Here is a 20,074-nt window from a genome sequence, read left to right as displayed (position 1 = left end):
AAAATTCCCTATCAACATTCCTCTAATCCCACACTTGCCCTTTCTTACTTCAGTTTAACAATACTGACCAGTGCTCAAAAACAACAACAAAAACAACAACAAACTTGGGAGTCATCCATTCATAATTCTTTCCTCCCACATTTAAACCATCTCCAAATATTAGCATCATCTTCTGGATCTATCTGATCTTAACTCCTGTCCCATCTTTCTCATTCCCATCACTTCTGCACAGAGCATTTAGTTACTGGAACAAGACTTTCAGAGCTCTTTATGCTTCTCACTGAAGGAATGTTATGGTCCTTATGGTGACTATCATTTTTTGTGAATGAACTTAAAGGTCTCTACCCTATTCCCAATGGACATACATAGGGTGGATGAGTAAAAAAAGTTTCAAGCTCCAGAGAATTTCAGGTTGTTTTCTTCACAGGAACTTCCTCAAATTTCTTTGTTCAGATATCTAACACTCTTACCATTTTTTTTTCTTGACCTCTTCTTTGAAGGAGGTAACTATTTTTCTACTTTAGCCTTGACTTTTATCTTCTCTACATGCTCAAGAACTTCATTATCACCTCTCTCATTATTTCTTCTCTCTAGGTCACTACCCTTAATGTTAAGAAGTGTTCCTTTTACCCCCACATTCCCTCTCCCTATTGTCATTTCTCTTTGTAATTATCTCGAGAGCACTTGCTTGCATTTTTTCTTAATTCAATGCAATTTGGTCTATTTTCATCACTCCAGCAAACCTGCTGTTTAGGAAGATACCAATGACTTTGAGTGACAAATTCCACGAGTGTTTACCAATCCTTATCAGACTTAACCTTTCCTCACATTTAATAACTAGTATGGCTTTCCTCCTGTGTATGACTCTCTTCTTAATTCTCATCTCACATACTTCACTGGTTTTCCATCTACTTTTCTGGTCTTTTTCAAACTTCTTCTAGGGCTCCACTTCTATCAGTCACATCTTTAGCTGCCAGTGCTAAGAAGCCCTCCTCTACCTGCAGATCTTCAATCTCAACATGCCTTTTGGCTGACCCAAAGCTATCACTTAAACTAGAATATCTAGAACCAAATCACAAATCTGTCTTCAGCCTTAATTTTCTCCACTTCCAGACTAGTATTATCCAATTGCAATTAGGCATTTATTTTCTTTACCTCAACAGATACCTCAAATTCAATCAGTCTAGAATATTTTATTCCCATTTTAAAGATGCATCTCCCTATATGCTCTAACTTACTGATGTTACAATCTACCCTGGCAGAAAACCCAAAAAACTTGAAATTATTTAAGGCAAATCCTTTTCATATTCTCTCTCTCTCTTACTTACACACTCACACACACACACACACACACACACACACATTCACATCTAACGATTCTCTTAAATATCAATTGAATCCATCCATACTTGCATTCACACTTTAGGCTCAATTGCGTATGTGGTTTACTGTGACTACCTCTAAACTGAACTCTTTGATTCCAGTCTTTTTGTTTTTTGTTGTTTTTTTTTTTAATTCAGTCCATAAACTGGTACAAGTGACCTTTTCAAAAAGTAAATCCTAGTCAGGTGCCAGTATCTCATGCCTCTAATCCTAGCTACTTAGGAGGCTGACATCTGAGGATCAGCCTGGGGAAGAAAAGTCTAAAACTAAAACTACTATCACCAATTAAAAAAAAAAAAAAAAAACCCTACCAAGAAGCCAGAGTAGCAATGCCGGATGCTGATGGCTCACACTTGTAATCCTAGCTACTCAGGAGGCTGAGATCTGAGGCTCACAGTTCAAAATCAGCCTAGGCAGAAAAGACCATGAGACTCTTATCTCCAATAAACCACCAGAAAACCTGAAGTGGCGCTGTAGCTCAAGTGGTAGAGCGCTCTCCTTGAGCTGAAGAGCTGAGGGACAATGCCCAGGCCCAGAGTTCAAGCCCCACGACAGACCAAAAAAAAAAAAAAAAAAGCCAGAGTGGAGGTATGGCTTAAGGAGAGTGCTGGCTTAGAACAGAAAAGTTCAGGTACATACCCATGTCCTGGATTTACACCTCAATATTGGCGCGCACACACACGCACAGACACACACACACACACACACACACTATATATATATATATATATATATGTGTGTGTGTGTATGTATGTATGTATGTATGTATGTATGTATGTATACATACATAGCCAAGTGTCAGTGGCCCATACCTATAATCCTAGCTACCCAGGAGGCTAAGATCAGAGGATCATAGTTCAATGCCAGCCCAGGCAAGAAAGTCTATGAGATTCTTATCTCCAATTAACCACCAAAAAGGCAGAAGCAGAGCTGTGGCTCAGTGGTAGAGTGCCAGTCTTGAGCAAAAAAAGTTAAGGGACAGCACCCAAGCCAAGTTCAAAGCCCATACTGGCACAAGTGGTGCACACACATTCATACACACACACAAAAAAAAAACACAATAAATCCTTCAATAATTTATGACAAAATTCAGCTTTTCCACTTACCAAATAATGAATGGGCTTGAAGACTAAATCCCTACCCACATCTCTAATCTTTTCTGTTTAATTCCCAGAAGCATCCCATGGATAATCAGGTTATATTCTGCTTGCATTTTGACAAAGGCATCATGCTATTCTGCTCTAAACCTCCACCTCAACATATAGAGTACTTTGTTTTTTTGTTGTTTTTTTTTTGGGTCCGGTCGTGGGGCCTGAACTCTGGGCCTGGGCGCTGTCCCTCAGCTCTTCAGCTCAAGGCTAGCACTCTACCACTTGAGCCACAGCGCCACTTCCGGCTTTTTTCTTATGTGGTGCTGAGGAATCGAACCCAGGGCCTCGAGCAAGCAAGGCAAGTGCTCTACCACTGAGCCACCTTCCCAGCCCATATAGAGTACTTTGTAGAACTTTCTTCTCCATACTTTTCCACTTAACTAACTCCTATTGTTCCTTCAAGATACAATCAGATCCAGGAAATAGAAACAAAAAAAAAAAATCAATTAGAGTGTCATCATCTCACAGAATGTTTCAGAATATTTTCCCAGAATTCCATCATTCTTTCAAAGCACTGGTGCATTACTCATCAGGCTCCATAGTCAGAATTAATTTGTCTAACTTCTTTGAAGTAGTCTGGTCATGTATCTGATTTTCATTGCTCTTTTTGTCTTGTTTTTGTTTTGAGACAAGGTCTCACTATCTCAAACAAAACAGAAGCTGACTCTGCTGCTCCCATCTGTGATCCTAGCTACTTAGGAAGCTGACATCTGAGGTTAGAAGCCAGCACAGGCAGAAAAGTCTCTGAGTCTCTTATCTCCAATTAATCACTCAAAAATCAGAAGTAGTGCTGTGGCTCAAGTGGTAGAGCACTAGCTTTGAGCAAAAAGAGGCTCAGGGACAGTGCCCAGGCCCTGAGTTCAAGCCCCACAACCTACCAAAAACAAAAGCAAAACAAAAAAAAAATCAAAACAAAACAAGTCCCAAGCTGGCCTCATGATCTTTTGTTTGTTTTACAGGCTCACCCAGCCTATCCCTGCAATTAGCTATCATATTTCTAAAGGGCCTCATGTGGCCAATTGTATGTATACAGGTAAGGCTAAATTTCAATCCCCTAAATGGAAAATAAGCAAAACACACATGAACCAAAAATAGAGAAAAAGAAAAAAATTATAGCCAGAAAAACATTATGAATCAGAATAGATGGCATGGCTAGATTTAGGCAATTTACTATATTGAAAAAATTGCCATTTCCACGTATGAGAAAGAGATGGGGGGAAAATCATGAAAATAACATCAACTCAAAATAGAAAAGGGCAAATATAAAGAAAAACAGAACTCGGGGCTAGAAAGGTGGCTCAGTGGTAGAGTGCTTGCCTTGCCTGCATGAGGCCCTGTTCGATTCCTCAGCACCACATAAGCAGAAAAAGCCGGAAGTGGAGCTGTGGCTCCAGTGGTAAAGCGGTAGCCTTGAGCTGAAGAGCTGAGGGACAGCACCCAGAGTTCAGGCCCCATGACTGGCGAAAGAAAGGAAGGAAGGAAGGAAGGAAGGAAGGAAGAAAGAAAGAAAAGAAAGAAAGGAAAGAAAGAAAGGAAAGAAAGAAAGAAAGAAAGAAAGAAAGAAAGAAAGAAAGAAAGAAAGAAAGAAAGAAAGAAAGAAAGAAAGAAAGAAAGAAAGAAAGAAAGGAAAGAAAGAAAGAACAGAACTCACAGAAACATAAAACTTACTGAAAATAAAACTGTTCCAAATTTTAACAGTATTGCAAATCAGAGATCAGGAACTATATACTGTTTCATATAGACAATCTTTCAGTGAGGCAAGTTATGATTGCTGATGGTAGCCAAAAAACAGCTAAAAACATTCTAGTTACTTGAAAAATAGATATGCTGCTGGGCACTGGTGGCTAACACCTGTAATGCTAACTACTCAGGTGGGTAAAATCTGAGGATTGTGGTTCAAAGCCAGCCCAGGCAGGAAAGTCAGTGAGACTCTTATCCCCAAAAAGCCATCAGAAAACCAGAAGTGGCACTATAGCTCAAGTTGTAGAGTGCTAGCCTTGAGCTGAAGAGCTGAGGGACAGTGCCCAGGCCCAGAGTTCAGGCCCATGACCAACCAAAAAAAAAAACAGTTTTGCCTAAATAAACAGTTCTGTATCTAACCAGAAGGGTTAAAAAGAAAAAAAAAGTCACTTTTTTCATCTTAAAAGGAAACAAGGCTAGGAATGTGGCTTAGTGGTACAATGCTTGCCTAGCATGCATGAAGCCCTGGATTCAGTTCGTAAGTACCACGTACACAGAAAAAGCCAGAAGTGGCACTGTGGCAGAGTTAACCAGGACAAATAACTCAGCAAAGCCTCAGATAATTTCTAATAGGGTTAAAAATTCAATTAGCCTTGAGCAAAAAAGCTAAGAGACAGCACTAGGTCCCTGAGTTCAAGCCCTGGTGGCAGCACAAGTGCACACACACAAAACACTTTAGGGGAGAGAAGTTTAGTGTATATACTATAGGAACTATACATGTTGCATACATGCATGGAAATATCACAATGAAATCTCCCCTTATAGTTAAACAAGGCTAATTTTTTAAAAGGAGATTAAGGAGCTAAAATCTACATAAGACCATTAGATGATAAAAGCTAAGAAACAGAAGTCTCAAGTTTAACATCCAAATTCCTGACTTATAAAACTAGGTGATATAATTACCTGGAAAAAGAACTTGGAAGAAATTATTTCAATGGGAAATTTGTTTTGGGGCCTTTTTATTTGTTTTGTTTTGTTTGGCAGTACGGGCATCAAACCTACGGCTATCCATAAACTAGACAAGTGCCCTATCAATGAACTACATACCCTGAGCTCCCCTCCCCCATTATTTTTGCTTTGGTAAACTTAATTTGAGATTAGTTTGTGATGGTCAAACTGGAGATTTCACGGTAATAGCAAACAAATAAGCCCTAGAGCTCAAGTGAAAGTTCAAACTGGAGATACAAACAACATATCAAGTTTACAGTAACATCTAGATGCTAAGCAAATTCAGAGTGACCACACTGTAGTGCCATGTTTTCTGAAATGTCATCCAAAACAACTGACCAGAGACATCAGAGGCACTTGGAAAGCTTGCTAAAATACAAATTCCTAGCCAAGGACCTGTGGTTCACACCTATAATCCTAGCTACTTAGGAAGCTGAAATCTGAGGATCACAGTTCAAAGCCAGCCCAAACAGGAAAGTCCATGAGACTCATCCCTAATTAACCACCAGAAAACAGTAAGTGGTGCTGTGGTTCAAAGTGGTTGAGTACTAGCCTTGAGGGAAAAAGCTAAGGGACAGCACCCAGGCCATGAGTTTAAGCCAGAGGACTGACCAAAAACAAAAAAACAAAAAACACCAAATTCCTGAATCCCTTCAAAGCTTACTAAATCAAAATCTTTGGGATAGGACCCAAATTTTATACTTTCGTTCATTCAATATTTAAGAACTATTTTAGGCATTAGGAATATAGCAGTTAATAATTTTATTTTTTTTTAAGGGTCCTTATTCTCATAATCTTTTAAGCTTTAGGTGTGAGCCAGACTACAGACAAGAAATCAAACAAGAGCCAAGTGGGAAAGCACATACCTGTAATTCCAGCACTCAGAAGGCTGAAGCAGGAAGATCTTAAGTTCAGGCCAGTCTAGACAACCTATAAAGTTCAAGAAAAGAAATCAACTGAGAGATACAAAGTAATAAGTACTAAGAAGATGATAAACAGGAATGTGATTAAAAGCAAAGGAGATGCTGAATTCTGAATGGGGGGGGGCGCTTATGAAGAAATTTGGGTTTACACTTCAACAATGAGAAGAATTAAGACAAGGTGAAGCTCTGGCAAATTAGCTTATCGTAAGGTAGAAAAACTGCAAATGTAAAGGCCCTGAGGAAAACAAAAAACAAAAAACTGGTGGAGCTAGGCACCAGTGTACCACACCAAAAATTCTAGCTACTCCAGAGGTTGTCAAGTGAGGATCAAGGTTCAAGGCAGATAAATCCAAGAGACTCCAATTAACCAGCAAAAAAAACAAAAAAACAAACAAAAAAAAAAAACCCTGGAACTGGAGAAGAGGAAGGGATCAATTCTAAAGGCCACAAGAAATAGGACAAAGAAGGTGGCTCAGTGGTAGAGCGCTTGCCTTGCATGCCTGAGGCCCTGGGTTCCATTCCTCAGCACCACATAAGCAAAAAGAAAAAAGTCAAAAGTAGCACTGTGGCTTAAGTGGTAGAGCTCTAGCCTTGAGCTGAAGAGCTGAGGGACAGCTCCCAGGCCCAGAGTTCAGGCCCCACGACCAGACCCAAAAAAAAAAAAAAAAAGGTCAGGAGGGGCTGGGAAGCTAGCCTTGAGCTGAAGAGCTGAGGGACAGTGCCCAGGCCCAGAGTTCAGGCCCCACGACCAGACCCAAAAAAAAAAAAGGTCAGGAGCGGGCTGGGAAGGTGGCTCAGTGGTAGAGCACTTGCCTTGCATGCCTGAGGCCCTGGGTTCGATTCCTCAGCACCACATAAGCAAAAAGAAAAAAGCCAGAAGCGGCGCTGTGGCTCAAGTGGTAGAGTGCTAGCCTTGAGCTGAAGAGCTGAGGGACAGTGCCCAGGCCCAGAGTTCAGGCCCCATGACCAGACCCAAAAAAAAAGAAAGAAATAGGACAAAGATGAAAAGGAAGCTGGGCATTGGTGGCTCACACCTGTAAATCCTAGCTACTCAGGAGGCGGAGATCTGAGGATCTCCGTTCAAAGCCAGGCCAGGCAGGAAAGTCTGTGAGACTCTTATCTCCAATAAACCACCAGAAAACCAGAAGTGGTGCTGTGGCTCAAGTGGTAGAGCGCTCGCCTTGAGCTGAAGAGCACAGGGACAGCACCCAAGCCCAGAGTTCAAGCCCCACAACCAACAAAAAAAAAAGGTGAAAAGGAATTAAAAAAAAAAAAAAAATTTTTTTTTAAAGTAAAGGGATTCAAAGGCCTTTACAAGGACTATCACATTCTAGTGTTTGGGGGGGGGGGGTGGGGGGGGCAGTACCAGGGTTTGAATTCAGGGCTTCATATTTGCCAGGCAGGGGCTCTACTGCTTAAGCCATGCCTCCTGCTCTTTTGAGTGTGTATGTGTATACCAATACTGAGTCTTGAACTCAGGTTCTCCAGAAGCTCTCTTAACTTTTTCCACTCAAGGCTACAGTATTACCTCTTGGGCCACACCTCCACTTTGGGCTAGTTTACAAGTCTGAGACCCAGGCTCCCAACTCCTCCAGCTCTTTTTGGTGATTTTTTTTTTTTTTTTTGGCGGATGTGGGGCTTGAACTCTGGGCTTGGGCACTGTCCCTGTGCTCTTCAGCACAAGGTGAGCACTCTACCACTTGAGCCACAGCACCCCTTCTGGTTTTCTAGTGGTTTACTGGAGATAAGGCTCATGGACTTTCCTGTCCAGGCTAGCTTGGAACTGTGATCCTCAGATTTCAGCCTCCTGAGTAGCTAAGATTACAGGTGTGAGTCACCAGCGCCCGCCCTGATTATTTTTGATACAAGGTCTCACTTTCTGTGTTGACCAGCCTGGACAGCAATCCTATTTATGTCTCCCACTATAGCTGGAATGATAGGCACATGCATCACCTTATATAGTCTTACAGATGACATGAAACAAAAACACACCCCCGATCAAAAATATAAACTTGAAAAACCTACTCTTCTAACATAAATACTGGCATTATTTAAGGGGTCACTGAGTTATTAGCAGAGAAAGAGGCCTTTCAGATATGAAATGTGGTTCTGATCATTATTAGTAATCACAAACTGCAACACAAATATCAACATGGTGGTACCTGGGTTGGAACCAGTGCCAAACACCTGTTGGCTTTATGACTAAACCTCCTATTACTGTAATTAAGGATTTCAACACCAATACTCTTTTAAGTGGTGGAGAAAATATGCTAAGAAAACTTAAAGTCAGATTAAGACAATTTCTCTATTTTTATCTGTTTTAGCAACTATTATCTGCTTTTATAAATAAACTCAAATGTTAGTGTGGTGGTACACACCCACAGTGTAGCATTGAGAGACTAAGGTAGAAGGATTGCAAGTCTGAGGCAGCCTGAGCTACACAGAGTTCCAGGACATCCTGGACTTCCTAGCAAAACCATCTTAAAAATAAACACTTTTTCATCAAGATAGTGCTGAAAGCGAAGAAGGGAACTGCTGTCCCTCCTAAACCCAAAGCCAAGAAAAAGGCTTTGAAGGCCAAGAAAGGAGTACTGAAAGATGTCCACAACCACAAAAAGAAGATACGCACTTCACCCACCTTCCAGCGGCCCAAGACACTACGGCTCCGAAGACAGCCCAAATATCCTCATAAAAGTGCTCCGAGGAGAAACAAGCTTGACCAATATGCTATCATCAAGTTTCCCCTGATCACTGAGTCAGCCATGAAGAAAACAGAAGACAACAACGCACTTGTGTTCATTGTGGATGTCAAGACCAACAAGCATCAGATCAAACAGGCTGTGAAGAAGCTCCGTGACATTGACATTGACCCTGATCAGACTTGATGGAGAGAAGAAGGCATATGTTCAACTGGCTCCTGATTATGATGCTTAAGATGCTGCCAACAAAATTGGAATCATCTAAATTGAGTCTAGCTGGCTAATTATAAATATATTTTTTCCATCAAAAAATTAAAAATAAATAAATAAAACACAGGCTAGGGACATGTAGCTCAAGTAGTAGAATGACTGCCTAGCAAACATTAGACCAAGAGTTCTAAACAAAAATGGACAAGGAAGCTGAGCGCTGGTAGACCACACCTAGAATCCTAGATACTCAGGAGGCTGAGATCTGAGGAGTATAACTCAAAGCCAGCTGGGACAGGAAAATCCATGAGATTCTTTTTTTTGGGGGGAGGGGGGATCTAGTCGTGAGGCCTGAACTCTGGGCCTGGGCGCTGTGCCTCAGCTCTTTAGCTCAAGGCTAGCACTCTACCACTTGAGCCACAGCACCATTTCTAGCTTTTTTCTTTTTGCTTATGTGGTGCTGAGGAATCGAACCCAGGGCCTCACACATGCAAGGCAAGTGCTCTATCACTGAGCCACCTTCCCAGCCCCATCCATGAGATTCTTATCTCCAATTAACCACCAGAAAACCAAAAGTGGTGCTGTGGCTCATGTGGTAGATCACTTGCCTTGAGTCAAAGAGCTCAGGGATAGTGCCCAGGCCCAGAGTTCAAGCCCCATGACCAGAAAAAAGGACATTGAAAATAGGAAAAAATGGACAGGAAGCTGAGATATTGAAAATCATGGTTCAAAGACAAGATAGGCTAAAAAAAAAAATCCTTGAGACTCAATCTCAAAATAATCAGCGAAAAAGCTAGGCTAGACAAGACTCAAGTGCTGAGCTATGAGCTAGCAAGCTACTCTAAATGCCTAGAGTTCAAACCCTAGTACCAACAATATAAAAATCACTAAAAGAATACCAAGTGCATGGGTGGTTCAGGCCTATGTACTCAAGAGGCTGAGACCTGAGGACTAAAGTTGGAAGCCAGCCAGTTAGGAAAGTCTGTGAGAATCTTTTTTTTTTTTTTGGGGGGGGGGGGAGGGGTCCAGTCATGGGTCCTGAACTCTGGGCCTGGGCACTGTCACTCAGCTCTTCAGCTCAAGGCTAGCACTCTACCACTTGCCACAGCGCCATTTCCGGCTTTTTTCTTTTTGCTTATATGGTACTGAGAAATCAAACCCAGGGCCTCATGCATGCAAGGCAAGCGCTCTACCACTGAGCCACCTTCCCAGCACCTGTGAGAATCTTATCTCCAATTAACGCAGGAGATGCTGGAAAGGGGCTGGGAAGGTGGCTCAGTGGTAGAGCGCTTGCCTTGCATGCATGAGGCCCTGGGTTCGATTCCTCAGCCCCACATAAGCAGAAAAAGCCAGAAGTGGCACTGTGGCTCAAAGTGATAGAGCGCTAGCCTTGAGCTGAAGAGCTGAGGGACAGCACCCAGGCCCAGCGTCCAGGCCCCACAACTGACCAAAAAAAAAAAAAAAAAAGATGATGCTGGAAGTGGAGCTGTGACTCAAGTGGTAGAGTAGCTTTGATTAAAAGGAGCCCAGGGGGCTGGGAAGGTGACTCAGTGGTACAGTGCTTGCCTTGCATGCATGAGGCCCTGGGTTCGATTCCTCAGCACCACATAAGCAGAAAAGACAGAAGTGGCGCTGTGGTTCAAATGGTAGAGTGCTAGCCTGAGCTGAAGAGTTGAGGGACAGCACCCAGGCCCAGAATTCAGGCCCTGTGACCAACAAAAAAAGACAAAAGAAAAAAAAGCCGGGTGCCGGTGGCTCATGCCTGTAATCCTAGGTACTCAGGAGGCTGAGATCTGAGGATCGCGGTTCAAAGCCAGCTGGGGCAGGAAAGACCATGAGACTCCTATCTCCAATAAATCACTAGAAAACCAGAAGTGGTGCTGTAGCTCAAGTGGTAGAGTGCTCGCCTTGAGCTGAAGAGCTGAGGGACAGAGCTCAGGCCCAGAGTTCAAGCCCACAACCAACAACAACAACAAAAAAAAAGGAGCCCAGGGACAGAGCCCAGGCCCATAGTTCAAGCCCTGAGGCAAAAGAAAAAGAAAAAAAGAAGACCAAGTACAATGTTTTGTTTTGTTTTGTTTAAACAGGAGAATATTGCTTAAGGAAAATACCACACCACTGTGTTTGAGATCATCTCCAAAATTAGATCCACCAACTATATTTATGTACACATCTTTAAGCCGTTGAGTCTATTTTTCCTACTTGTAAATTAGCAACACAGCCAGGAGCCAGTGGCTTATACCTGTAATCCTAGCTACTCAGGAGGCTGAGATCTGAAGATCATGATTCAAAACCAGCTTGGGCAGTAAAAATCAATGAGACTCTTACCTCCAATAAACTACCAAAAGGCCAAAAGTAGAGCTGTGGCTCAAGTGGTTGTCTTAAACAAAAAGGACACTGCCCAGGTCCTGAGTTCAAGCCCCAGGACAGGCATACATGCACACACATATGTACATATATGCACACACAAAGTTGGCAAAACATTCCAGAGACAGAATTACTTATCCAATCTTAAAATATTCAGAAAAAACAATTTTTGTTGTTGTTGGTTTCTGGGGTTTTTTTGATGTGTGTATTCTGATCCTGGAGGTTGAGTGCTGTCCTTGAACTATCTTGCTCAAGGCTAGAATTCTACTACTTGAGCCACAGCTCCAGGATTACAGGCATTCCCAACAGAAAAACGTTTTTAAGAATTGAGCCAGAAAAAATATTTACCAGCAATATATCAGACAAGGGGTTAACATCCTGTATATACAGGGAACTCAAGAAACTAATCCCTCCCAAACCTAACAAACCAATTACTAAATGGGCAAGGGAACTAGAGGGACTTCTCAAATGAAGAAATAAAAATGGCAAAGAAACACATGAGGAAATGTTCATCATCCCTGGTGGTGAAGGAAATGCAAATAAAGACAACCCTGAGATACCACCTTACCCCAGTCAGAATGTCCCACATCCACAAATCAGCCAACGACAAATGCTGGAGGGGATGTGGAGAAAGAGGAACCCTATTACACTGCTGGTGGGAATGTACACTTACACAACCACTTTGGAAAGCAGTCTGGAGGGTCCTTAGAAAGCTAAAGATTGACCTCCCTTATGACCCAGTCATACCACTTCTAGGCATCTACCCTGAACAACAGGAACCAATATACAAGGACACGTGCACCTCCATGTTTATTGCAGCACTGTTCACAATAGCTAGGATATGGAAACAACCCAGATGCCCCACCACAGATGAATGGATCCAAAAATTGTGGTATCTATACACAATGGAATATTATGCAGCCATTAGAAACGACAAAATAATGGCATTTGCAGGGAAATGGATGGAGCTAGAAGGAATCATGTTGAGCGAGGTAAGCCAAGAGCAAAGAGACAAACGGTACATGGTCTCCCTGATAAGTGGATGCTAAATTCAAAATGTTAGGTGATACGAAAAAACTAACAGGACTTAAGAAACAAAGAACTCCCACTCATCTGGTTGAACCACTACTAAATATCCCCATGCTCCTGATCACATGTATGGTGTATAACATGTGTACACCGTTATATGTTATAGACTGTGATAGACAATTTGCTCCAGGAAAGTTAGAATGAACTTGTGACTTTAAATGAGCATCATTATTCCACAATACTGTGAAATTCGGGAAATTATGTAATCACTTAATCACAATAAAAAAAAAAAAAAACCTGGGGGAAGGTAGGGAGGGAAGGGATGGTAGGGGGAGAACAATGGAGGGGGTAACAATGTTCAATAGGAAGTGTACTCATTACCTTACTCATGTAACTGTAGCCCTCTGTATAGTATCTTTACAATTAAAAAAAAGATCTTAAAAAAAAAGAATTGAGCCAGTTATAATAACAATAAACAAAAATAAAAAAATTGAGGCAGGCACTGAGGGCTCATGTCTGTAATCCTAGTTACTCAGAAGGCTGAGATCAGAATATCAGTTCAAATCAGCCTACTCAGGAAAGTCCATGAGACTCTTTATCTCCAGTTAACCACCAGATAACCAGAAGTGGAGCTGTGGCTCAAACTGGTAGAGTGCTAGCCTTGAGCAAAAAAATCTTAGGGACAGCACCCAGGCCCTGAGTTCAAGCCTCATGACTGACAAGACAAAAAAATATATATATGTATATATATTGTTGGGAACCTAGGTTGTCTGATGGAGAGAAAATAAAGCTCAGTATTTCTTTTTTAAAAAAGAAAAATTGAAGTCAGTCCCAAAGAAACATAGGTCCCATGGTTTCCCTTATTCGCAATAACTAGTATATGTCTGAGACAAGCAGAAAAGTCAACTAAGTTGATGTTAGGTGAAATGAACCCCAAGATAAGTATTCAAATGTTTTTACTTTCATGCAATTGTTTCTAACATATTTATAAGATGATTTCTTTGTTGCTTTGTATGTCCCTCCTCCACGGTATAACCGCTGCTTTCACTGTATTTGATGTTGGTATAATTTGTGGAGGGGAAGGAAAAAAACAAATTGTTTAAATAGGGATACAGTGGACCCATTGCAACAATGAGATGTACAAGACGTTATGTCGAAAATGAAGTTTACAACTTTGGTGGGGGGGGGGGCAGATGGAAAGGGATGGGAAGGAGAAACAAAGAAGGATCCAACAATGCTTGATAAGAAATGTACTCATTATCTTGCTCATGTAATTGTAACCCCTATGTACGGTATTTTCACAATTAAAAAAAAAAAGAAAAGAAAAATTTTTCATGAAGAGATCTGGCACTTTAATAAGTACCTCAATTGGGTAGATGTTTGGCTCAGTGGCAGAGCACCTGCCTAGCAAGCATGAATCCTGGGCTGGGAAGGTGGCTCAGTGGTAGAGTGCTTGCCTTGCATGCCTGAGGCCCTGGGTTCGATTCCTCAGCACCACATAAGCAAAAAGAAAAAAGTCAGAAGTGGCTCTGTGGCTCAAGTGGTAGAGCGCTAGCCTTGAGCTGAAGAGCTGAGGGACAGTGCCCAGGCCCAGAGTTCAGGCCCCACGACCGGACCCAAAAAAAAAAAAAAAAAAGCATGAATCCCTAAACGCAAACCCCAATACTGATGTAAATAAGTAAGTAAATACATACATACACATATATGTATGTATGTACTTGTATCACAGGCATTCAGAAATTATTATCTATACTGAAGCATAGTTGATACTCAGCATTAAGAGGTAATAATATGCCAGGCACTAGTGGCTCACGGCTATAATCCTAGCTACTCAGGAGGCTGAGATATAAGGATCACGATTCAAAGCCAACTGGGGCAGGAAAGTCCATGAGACTCTATCTCCAATTAATCGCCAAAAAGCCAGAAGTGGAACTGTGGTTCAAGTAGTAGAGCACTAGCCTTGAGCAGAAAAGCTCAGGCACAGTGCCCAGACCCTGAGGTCAAGCCCCAGGACTGCGGAAAAAAAAAAATTGGTGATATCACAGAGACATTTAAGTTTCTCTTGGCCTGAGAAAAACATCCTAGAAATTTTATGAAAAGGGGAGTGGGGAGGCTGGGAAGGGAGGTGAAGGGTAAACAAAGGAGGAGGCTGCAATGCTTGGTAAGAAATGTATGCATTATCCTGCCCATGTAATTGTAACCCCTCTGTACAGTATGTTCTCAAATAAAATTAAATTAAATTAAAAAAAAATTTATGAAAAGACTTACAAAGAAAACAACAAAACTTTGATAAGCCTCGTATGGTGGCTCACATAATAACAGCTACTCATGAAAAGGTCCTGAGGACCCAAGTTTGAGGCTAGGCCAAAAAGTTAGTGAGACACTATCTCAACAAAAAGGTGGGTATGGTGGTTATGTCCCAGTCATCCTTGCTATAAAAGAAGCATAAATAGGATTGCAGTCCAGGCCAGCTCAGACAAAAAGCAAGTCTCTTATTTGAAAAATAACAAAATAAGTCAGGCACCAATGGCCTATGTATGTAATTCTAGCTATTCAGGAGTCTGAGATCTAGAGCCTACAGGTTTGAAGCTAGCCAGGGCAAAATGACCAAGACTTAACCAGGAAAAGTGCTGGACTGAAGTCATGACTCAAATGGTAAAGCACTAGCTAAAAGCAATCCAGTTGAGTAAGCCAAGGAAATGGTACAAAATGAAAAATAACTAAAGCAAAAAAGGGCTAGGGACATAACTCAAGTGGTATAGGCCGTGCCTAAAAAGCATCAAGCCCTAATTTTAAATATGAGTACTCCACTCCCAACAAAATAGTAAAAACTTTTACCAAGCCGGGTGCCAGTGGCTCACGCCTGTTAATCCTAGCTACTCAAAAGGCTGAGATCTGAGGATCTCGGTTCAAAACCAGCCTCACGACAGGAAAGGCCATGAGACTCTTATCTCCAATAAACCACTAGAAAACCAGAAGTGGTGCTGTGGCTCAAGTGGTAGAGCGCTCACCTTGAGCTGAAGAGCACAGGGATAGCACCCAGGACAGTCCAGGCGGAAAGTCCGAGAGACTCTTACCTCCAATTAACCACCAGAAAACTGGAAGTAGGGCTGTGGCTCAAAAGGGTAAAGCACTAGCTTTGAGCAAAAGAGCTCAGGGGCAGCACCCTGGTCCTGAGTTCAAGACTCACAATCAGCAACAACAACAACAACAAGAACTACTACCATACTTCTGGTGCTATTACTTCTTTAGACTAACATTAGAATTAAAACCCCAAGTCTTTTACATGGCCCAAACTGTTCTCTCATGACCTGCTGATTTAATACCCTAGCAAATCAAGCCAAAGCCTTTGCTATGCCACCATATTCCTATAAAGTTTTTTTAATTTTATTTTCATTTGTTTTCTCTCCACAATTTGTTTGCAATTCACAAATATTCTAATATTTTGAATTTTTTTTGTTTGTATGCCAGTCCTGGGGCTTGAACTCAGGGCCTGGGCACTGTGCCTGAGCTGCTTTTGCTCCAGGCTAGCACTCTACCACTTGAGCCACAGTGCCACTTCTGGCTTTTTCTGTGTATGTGGTACTGAGGAATCAAATCCAGGGTTCCATGAATGGGAGGCAAGGATTCTACCACTGAACCACATCCCAGCCCTCTTATAAAGTTTTAAAACAGGGGGAGGAGGATTGGGTGGGGGGGAGGAAGGATGGGAAGGGGAAACAAAGGAGGAGGCTACAATGCTTGATAAGAAATGTACTCATTATCTTGCCCATATAATTGTAACCACTCTGTACAGTATTTTCACAATAAAAATTAAAATTTAAATTTAAAAAAAAGTTTAAAAACACACTCACTCACTTTGCCTTCCTAAGCTGAAAAAAGAGTAGCTAGGACTGATTGCTCCAAAGAGAAATCTCATCCAGGTCACTCTAGCTAAAACAGGTAACTAAGAAATAAAAAAGGTAACTAAGAAATAAAATTTAATTAATAATTTTAAAAAGAAAAATAATCTACAGTACTCAATGGGACTGTTCTTTTTATCCTCAAACTTATCATAAACTAACTCAGTGGCTAAAGATACCCTCCAGGATGAATCTGTAAGGAAAAAAAAAATCAAATGTTCTCTAGAACCTAACATTGTTAGAGAAAGTTATTGTTATAGTTTTTGAGCCCAACCGTTACCTATAAAAACAGGGGGAGGTCTAACCTATAAAACCAGGACTACATGAATGACCTTAGGGGAAGACACCAAGATATGTAAAAGTTGTAGCCATGAGATCTAAGATCACCAACACCAATGATGTTTACATTCTCTCCACCTATTTCTGCCTTCAGAGTATGTATCTGAATGACCTGAAAGCACAAAGCCTTAGTCAAAATAAAAATGTCCCAAAAATTAAAAGAAAAAAAACTCACTTATCCCAATAATTACATTACAAAATTGTAGTGAATAGCCACTTCATAATTTCAACACCAGCCAATAATGACCAGAAATTCATTATAAGGAAAGAGTTCAAGAACAGAGCCAGATGTCAGACATGGTGGTATACTCATGTAATCCCAACACTTGGAAGGCTGAAATCTCAAATTAGAACTCTAGCTGGGCTACATATTAAGTTCACAGCTAGCCAGGAGGATATAAAGAGACCCTGTTCAATATATAAAGAAGCCTGTAGTCCAGCTATTTGGAAGGCTGAGATAGGAAGAACACTTGAACTCAGGAGTTTAAGCCTGGTTGGGTACCATAACAAATGAAAACTCCTTTTTTGCCAGGTGCTGGTGACTCATGCCTGTAATTGTAGCTATTCAGGAAGCTGAGATCTTAGGATCACAATTCAAAGTCAGCCTGGGCAGGAAAAGTCTGTGAAACTATCTCCAATTAACCACCAAAAAACAGGAAATGAAGCTGTGACTCAAAATGGTAGAGCAATAGCCTTGAACAAATAGCTGGGGGACAGCACCAAGGCCCACAGTTTCAAGCCCCACTGACCAAGGGAAAAAAAAACAAAACTCAAAAACTCTTTCTCCTAGTCATTCAAGGCTCAAATTAGTTGAACAATGACAATATGGTGTGTTTTGCTAAACACAAATATGCCATCCTGAGGCATATTTTCTTTTCTTTTGTCCGTCGTGGGGCCTGAACTCAACCTGGGTGCTGTCCCTCAGCTCTTCATCTCAAGGCTAGCACTCTACCACTTGAGCCATAGTGCCAGCTTTTTCTGCTTATGTGGTGCTGAGGAATTGAACCCAGGGCCTCATGCATCCAAGGCAAGCACTCTAAACGGAGCTATCTTCCCAGCCCTTGGGGCATATTTTCTAATGTGGAAGAGTAAAGAATGGTTCTAGGTATATAAAAATTAAAATAGAGGGCTGGGAATGTGGCTTAGTAGTAGAGTGCTCACTTAGCATGAATGAAGCCCTGGGTTTGATTCCTCAGTACCACATAAACAGAAAAAGCCAGAAGTGGCACTGTGGCTCAAGTAGTAGAGTGTTAGCCTTGAGCAAAAGAAGCTCAGGGACAGTGCCCGGGCCCTGAGTTCAAACCCCAGGACTGACAATAAAAATAAAAATAAAAAAAAATAGTGGGATAGGCAAGGGGCTTTGTAATTCAGATAGGCAACATAATGTAACTGTTAGAATCAGGTGAATGAAAATCTGAGGTAGGGGACAGAAAAGCTATGCAGCTTTATAAAGGAAATATGGTCCAAGACAAGTAAGTGAAGACTTCCTGAGGAAGAAGTATGCCCAGAGTACTCAAGGAACTACCAAAAGGCTAATGTGTATGTTGGAGAATGCTAAAGATCTGTGGCATTAAAGGCAAATATAAGTGGTTTTTATGTTGAAAGGAAGCCATCTGGTCTAACTCTTTTCTACTGAAAAATACCAAGCATGCTTTTAAAAATTAAGATACATTTTCAAATTTTTATTTCAAATTGCAAAAGTCTACAGGCCATTTAATGGATACAAAGACAATCTAAACTGCAATTCTAAAATTTAACTTTTCCTGACAGAGTTCATCTGACCTTCACCAAAAATTCTCTGTTCTCTCAGTTTCTACAGCAACAGCTCACAGGAGGAAGAGAAAAATACATTTAAAAAGTAAATAAAAGTATCCTGGCATTAGTCTGTAACCCCGGCACTCAGAAGATGGAGGCAGGACTATTGCCAGCCATCAGCCAACCTGAGCTACATGAGATGCTACTTCAAAAGAAAGAACTGATTGGCAGAGCATGTGATTCAAGTGACAGACCACTTGCCTAGTGAGCACCAGGCCCTGATTTCAAAACCTATACCATGATTTAACTTAAGTCACAACTTTGAACCTTCATTTAAACTTTTTGTCTTGATGTCCCACGTTCCAAAAGGGGTGTGGAAGGGGAAGGGGGCTGGTATTGAATGAAGGATATAGGAAAATAGAGCTACCAGCCACTAATTCCAGTGTCATTTTGACTACTTAAAAGTTGAATAAAATATTAGGAACCTGACATTCCTCAAGTGGTACGAGTTACATCCCCAGACTCAAAGGTTGCTTTACAAACCTCAGATGGGACTGAGGTTTCCTAAATCCTCTGGAAAAAGATATAAAACGGAATTGATTCAACCAGGATATGTACATAAATTTCTCTTTCTTTGGTTTTTTAATAAAACTCTGAGGCTGTTATTCGGTCATTTCTTTCTGCTCATTGGATAACGAGTACAATTCATTTTGAGTAAATATTCTTTGGAGTTGCTATACCAATTGGCAAAGGTTTAAAAGAAAAATGCTGAGTAGTTTTCAGGGGCTCGAGTATAGGATCTGACTAGTAGGCCCAACTTTTTTAAGCTCCAAAAACACCCTCCTGCAAGTGCCAACTCAAATCCCTGCCTATTACAAACTCGGACACGGGCACGATTTGAAAGATCTCCAACATCTCTGTTCCACTTTTTCAAGGCTCAAAGGAAACGGACACACAAGAAACACATGGAACCAGTCACCCTCCAGCACTGCCAAAGGCGCAACAGTTTTTAGGTCCCACCTCACAGGCCACAGGTGGCCGCAGCCCCCCACCCCCACCCGGCTCCCGCCTCGCGGCCCCCGCTTCTCGCCTGCGCTCCCCGAGCACATTGAGGGCTTCTCCGGCCTGAGGGCGGTCCTTCCCGGGAATCCCGGCCCTGACCGCTGCCCCTAGACCGGCAGCTCCAGCGTGGGGCACCCAGGCCGAGAGGCCTCTGCCCGCCCTCCCGCGCGGCCGCCACGCCCCCTCCCCACGGGCCGCCCGCCCCCATGGCCGGGAGGTGGCCTCACCTCACGCGGACCAGAGCGGGGAGGGTGCCCGCCGTCTCTGCCCGCCGCCCGGGCCCACGGCCGCTCGGTTGCGGCTCGGCCCCGACGGCCAGCGGCGGCGCGCTGCTGTGGGCGGGCTCTTCTCGGAGGGGATTTCCCCAGGGCCCAGGGCGGGGGAGCAGTGGGGGGACCGGGACGGGGGAGGGGAAAGGGGCTTGGGAAGGAGGGGGGAGAGGGAAAGAAAAGAGGGGGAACCAAACCCGGAAAGGGAGAAGAGGGGGAGGGGGGGAATCAGAAGGGGAAGAAAGGCTCAGAGTCCGCCCCCCGCTGCGGCCTGCGCGCTACGTCACCACGTCTGGCGTA

The 20,074-nt window shown here is 42.4% G+C and overlaps 1 protein-coding gene and 1 pseudogene across 6 annotated transcripts in view; one reads left to right on the top strand and one right to left on the bottom strand.

Annotated features, from left to right (window-relative positions):
- R3hdm2 (R3H domain containing 2) overlaps positions 1 to 19,836 on the bottom strand; it is a 138,409-nt gene extending 118,573 nt beyond the window's left edge. For 3 of the 6 annotated variants that reach the window (XM_042698698.1, XM_042698701.1, XM_042698702.1), the window contains exons 1-2: positions 19,733 to 19,836; positions 6,089 to 6,152 (exon numbers count right to left, since the gene is read on the bottom strand). The gene's annotated coding sequence lies outside the window, so the exon portion shown is untranslated. Of the gene's footprint in view, positions 1 to 6,088; positions 6,153 to 19,732 lie in introns of those variants that run through there. The other 3 variants (XM_042698700.1, XM_042698704.1, XM_042698705.1) reach the window with 2 other exon arrangements.
- Positions 8,298 to 9,109, top strand: LOC122124290 (annotated as a pseudogene).
- Positions 19,837 to 20,074: the final 238 nt, after the last annotated feature.

Source organism: Dipodomys spectabilis, unplaced genomic scaffold (genome assembly GCF_019054845.1).
Source record: "Dipodomys spectabilis isolate Male_0828 unplaced genomic scaffold, ASM1905484v1 ptg000234l, whole genome shotgun sequence".
In the NCBI taxonomy this organism is placed as follows: Eukaryota; Metazoa; Chordata; class Mammalia; order Rodentia; family Heteromyidae; genus Dipodomys; species Dipodomys spectabilis.
Note: the sequence above shows the minus strand (reverse complement) of the source record. Positions and strands in the feature narration are given on the sequence as shown.